Genomic DNA, 5,112 nt, shown 5'->3' with positions numbered 1-5,112 from the left:
TCTCCAGAACCCCCAAATAGACCTTACCAGGGAGGCTTAAGAGCGTGATTCCCCTCTAGTTGGAACACACTCTACGGTCCCCCTTTTTGAATAGGGGGACCACCACCCCGGTCTGCCAATCCAGGGGAACTTCCCCCAATGTCCACACAATATTGCAGAGTCACGTAAGCCAATACAACCCTACAACATCCAGAGCCTTAAGGAACTCCAGGCGAATCTCATCCACCCCTGGGGCCCTGCCACTGAGGAGCTTTTTAACCACCTCTGTGACCTCAGCACCAGAGATTGGAAGGCTCAACCCAAAGTCCCCAGGCTCTGCTTCTTCAGTGGAAGACGTGCCGGTAGGATTGAAGAGGTCTTCAAAGTATTCTCCCCCACCATCGGAGCCAACTCACCACCAGGTAGTGATCAGTGGACAGCTCCGCCCCTCTCTTCATCCGAGTGTCCAAGACATGTGGCCGCAGATCAGATGAGACGATGACAAAATCAATCATCGAACTGCGGCCAAGGGTGTCCTGGTGCCAAGAGCACATATGGACAACTTTGTGCTTGAACAAGGTGTCCGTTATTGGCAATCCGTGACGAGCACAGAAGTCCAACAACAGAACACCACTCGGGTTCAGATCAGGGGGGCCGTTCCTCCCAACCACACGCCTCCAGGTCTCACTGTCATTGCCCACATGAGCATTGAAGTCCCCCAGCAGAACAAGGGAGTCCCTAGGAGGTACACTTTCTAGTACCCCCTCCAAGGACTCTAAAAAGAGTGGATAATCCGAACTGCCATTTGGTGCACAAGCACAAACGACAGTCAGAACTCGTCCCCCCAAACGTAGGCGGAGGGAGGCCACCCTCTCATTCACCGGGGTGAACCCCAACACACAGGCACCAAGTTGGGGGGCAATAAGTATGCCCACTCCTGCTCGGCGACTCTCACCAGGGGCAACTCCAGAGTGGAAGAGTGTCCAGCCCCTCTCAAGGAAACTGGTTCCAGAGCCAGAGCCATGCGTAGAGGCGAGTCCAACTATTTCTAGCCAGAATCTCTCAGCTTAACACAACAGCTCAGGCTCCTTCCCCACCAGTGAGGTGACATTCCACGTCCCAATAGCCAGCTTCAGTAGCAGAGGATCAGACCGCCAGGGTCCCCGCCCTCGGCCACCACCCATCCCACATTGCACCCAACCCCTTTGGCACCTCCCACAGGTGGTGAGCCCATGGGAAGGGGGACCCACATCTCCTCTTCGGGCTGTGCCCGGCCGAGCTCCATGGGCAAAAGCCCGGCCACCAGGCCCTTGCCCGCGTGCCCCACCTCCAGGCCTGGCTACAGAGTGGGGCCCTGGTGACTCACGTCCGGGCAAGGGAACATTAAGTCCATTTGTGTTTCTCATCATCAGGGTCTTTGGGCTACACTTTGTCTGGTCCCTCACCTAGGACCTTTCTGCCTTGGGTGACCCTAGTACGGGCATAAAGCCCCTGACAGCATAGCTCCTAGGATCATTGGGACACTCAAACCCCTCCACCATGGTAAGGTGGCAGCCCAGGGAGGGGATTTTTAATTTTTTAATGATTAAAATATTAATAATCAATATTAACAATATTCACACCGATAATTAGTATTAATATTAAATAGTATGTATTAATATTAACAATTATTGATATTAAAATAGATTATTATTAACATTAATAAATATTTTTTATTATTGATATTACTAATTAATAATAATAATAGGTGATAATAGGTAATAATAGGTGCCTTCCATGCATTGCATAATGCACTGCCTTCCTTGCATGTTGAACCAAAATGGCTCCATATGTTACTAATTTTCTGTGAAGAGTTTTCTCCTATTCATTTCCTATGGGAAATCTGGCATCTTTGTCAGCAAAATATGTCGCCATTGTAACTGCAAATGCCAATAAAAGTAATTGCACACTTCCCGGAGCCAGGCCGGTCGTTTTGATATAACTTTTGTGGGGGTAGATGCTGTGGTTTGGGCCGCATTAACGGAGATAAAAATGTAGACACTCTTCAGAGGTGTAGAATATTAGGTGCCTGCCATGCATTTGCATGGCAGTCCCCAAAAACAGACTTCTTAGTCCGAGGGGGCGGGGCTTTGATGACGTCAAAATATGATCACAGTAGATCGTCGGGCATCCGACAGGGATGAGTCTTGCCAAGTTTCGTGCATTTCGGTCTTTCGTTGTGAAAGTTATAGTGTTTGGAAATTTATGGCATGAAGCGAAAGTTTGAGGCCTGGCCTCGCCCCTTTATCATATACGAAAATGCAAGCTTTAGATAACTTTTACTCTCCAATGTCTTAAGAGCATGTCAGCCAAGTTTTGAAGGAAATCCTTCAAAATTCCTAGGAAGAGTTTGTTAATATTCTGGCTTAAGTGATGTCAAGATTTGACCATTCAGTCTTGCAGGGGACCGGATGTGGATCAATCACTGAAGGTTTGATGTCTCAGACAGTTTTTATATAGGAGCCATTAGCGTTGCGTTTTTCATGGCGAGATGTCAAACTTTAAGGTCTGGCCCCGCCCCTTCAGCATGCTCCGAAACGAACCATTTAGATAACTTTGCGTCCCCCATACCTTTTGACCAGAATGGCCAAGTTTGAAACCGATTGAGCCAAAAACCCTAGGAGGAGTTTGTTCAAATGCGGAGGCTGTAAACCACCCAAAAGTTTTGAAAATAGGGCCGGCATTCCAAAATGGCCGCCTTCATGTTTATCGTACAACATTGGTGCCAGAGGTTGTTCTGTGTATCTTGGGGAATTGGTATGGTGTGGTATAAAGTTTATTCATTTTAAAAAAGTACAAAACAATTCCATAACAATATAAAAAAAGATACAAAAGATTTAAAATGAAAGGCAGCAGAAAGAAGAAAAAAATCTTATTATATCTGCCCCCTTTTTCAAACAATTATTTCAATCATAATAATTTTCAAGTAACAGAACAAAATGAATAACTCTTTCTAATTCTAATACAAAACACACACTAACCTACTTCATATATACTTTTTTAACAATTCAGTTTTGATATTTTTCTTAAATGTACACATTGACTTGGCATTTTTCACATCACTCTCTAGACCATTCCACAATCCAACTCCTTGGATTGAGGTAGACCTTCCCTTCAGAGTAGTTCTGAATTTTGGTTTGACAAATATCTCTATCCCCTTAAGATTATAACAACTTTGTCTTTTAACAAAATTTCTTTGGATATTTAATGGTAATGTGCTATTTTGAGCCCTATACATAACTGATAAAATACTGTAATCTACCAAATCATGGAACTTCAATAACTTCAGTTGATAAAATAATGTGCTTGATGGGTGTCTGTAATGCTTCCTGGTGATAATTCTTATAGCTCTTTTCTGTAAAATAAAAATAGGTTTTGTAAATGTTTTACACGCTTTCCCCCCAAACATCAATGCAATAGATTAAATGTGGAACAATGATTGTGTTATACAACATGTACAGAGCTTTATCATTTACTAATTCCCTGACTTTGTATAGTACTGCAATAGATTTAGATATTTTTGTTCTTACAAAATTGATGTGATTTTTTCCATGTTAGTTGTTCATCAATGATTACACCCAAAAATTTCATCTCATTAACTCTACAAATCTCAACACCCTCAATTTTAAATGGATCATCAACAGTTCTCTTTTTGTTACTAAAGATCATGTATTTAGTTTTATCTCAATTTAATGATAATTTATTAAGTTTAAACCAAGTTTGTATTTGATCAAATTCTGTCTTCATCAATTCCATCAATTGGAATTGGACAAGCGTACAAAATTTCATGCTTCTACAACAAACTAAGGTTAATGCGGAGGGTATTTTGAAAATTTCTAGGTGGCGCTTTTGATCCGTTTCTGTTGCGATTTTTGCCACGCCCTTAAAATGCGTATTTTTTCACCAGTCCTGATGTGTCCGCCAAGTTTGGAGACTTTTTGGATATATTGAGGGCCCCATAACGCTAATTTGTTTGGCGGAAAAAAATTGCAGCTCGGGTCTGAACAGAGGGATTACAATAGGCCTTTGTAGCGCTTCGCTGCTCGGGCCTAAATAAAGAAATCCTTATTGTGTGTAGAATAATAAGTGGCTTCCTTGCATTTGCATTGGAGGCAGATCATTGTGAATGGCAGCCCCCAATAAAGTGCTGTGTTTTCATTGTTTCTATATAATGACAAAATCAATTCTCTGCATTTAACCAGTCACACGTGAGATACACCCAGGTGGAGCAGTGGGCAGCTATTGAAGGTCCGGGGAGCAATTGGGTATTGGGTGTGTTGCTCAGAGACACCATGACATGTGGAGATGGCAGCGAGTCGAACCGCCACTTTCTGGTCCCAGGTCGGCTGCCCTACCTCTACAACATCTTGGCCCCATAAAAATGAAACGCGTTGGCTGGGAATTGAACCCAGGTCAACTGCTTGAAAGGCAGCTATGCTAACCACTATACCACCAACGCAATGATTAGATGACATGCTCCAGGACACATATGAGAAAGGTAAGGGTTTTTTATTTATTTATTTATTTTTTTGTTTGTGGGACAAACCGAAGTACTCGGAGTAAACCCATGTTTGGAAACCCAAGACATGTCTCCTGTAGGATATTGTGGGGACGCGCAGATGTCGTTTTCAAGGGATGGGTTAAGAAAATAGGGCGGGTTTTTTTTGTTTGTTTGTCGGACAAACCGAAGTACTCGGAGTAAACCCTATGTTTGGAAACCCAAGACATGTCTCCTGTAGGATATTTTAGGGACGCGCAGTTGTCGTTTTCAAGGGATGCTTTGAGAAAATGGGGCGGGGTTTTTTTTGTTTGTTTGTTTGTGGGACAAACCGAAGTACTCGGAGTAAACCCTATCTTTGGAAACCCAAGACATGTCTCCTGTAGGATATTTTAGGGACGCGCAGTTGTCGTTTTCAAGGGATGCTTTGAGAAAATGGGGCGGGTTTTTTTTTGGTTTGTTTGTTTGTGGGACAAACCGAAGTACTCGGAGTAAACCCATGTTTGGAAACCCAAGACATGTCTCCTGTAGGATATTGTGGGGACGCGCAGATGTCGTTTTCAAGGGATGGGTTAAGAAAATAGGGCGTTTTTTTT

At 43.4% G+C, this 5,112-nt stretch overlaps 1 non-coding gene across 1 annotated transcript; it reads right to left on the bottom strand.

The window, feature by feature from the left end:
• Nucleotides 1–4,405: 4,405 nt before the first annotated feature.
• On the bottom strand, nt 4,406–4,477 carry trnae-uuc. Its single transcript has one exon. It is a non-coding gene; the product is annotated as a tRNA-Glu (tRNA).
• Between the last annotated feature and the right edge of the window lie 635 nt (nt 4,478–5,112).

This window comes from Nematolebias whitei, chromosome 10 (assembly GCF_014905685.2).
Source record: "Nematolebias whitei isolate Nwh7 chromosome 10, NemWhi1, whole genome shotgun sequence".
NCBI classification, from domain to species: Eukaryota; Metazoa; Chordata; class Actinopteri; order Cyprinodontiformes; family Rivulidae; genus Nematolebias; species Nematolebias whitei.
This window is presented reverse-complemented; position numbering and strand designations above follow the sequence as displayed.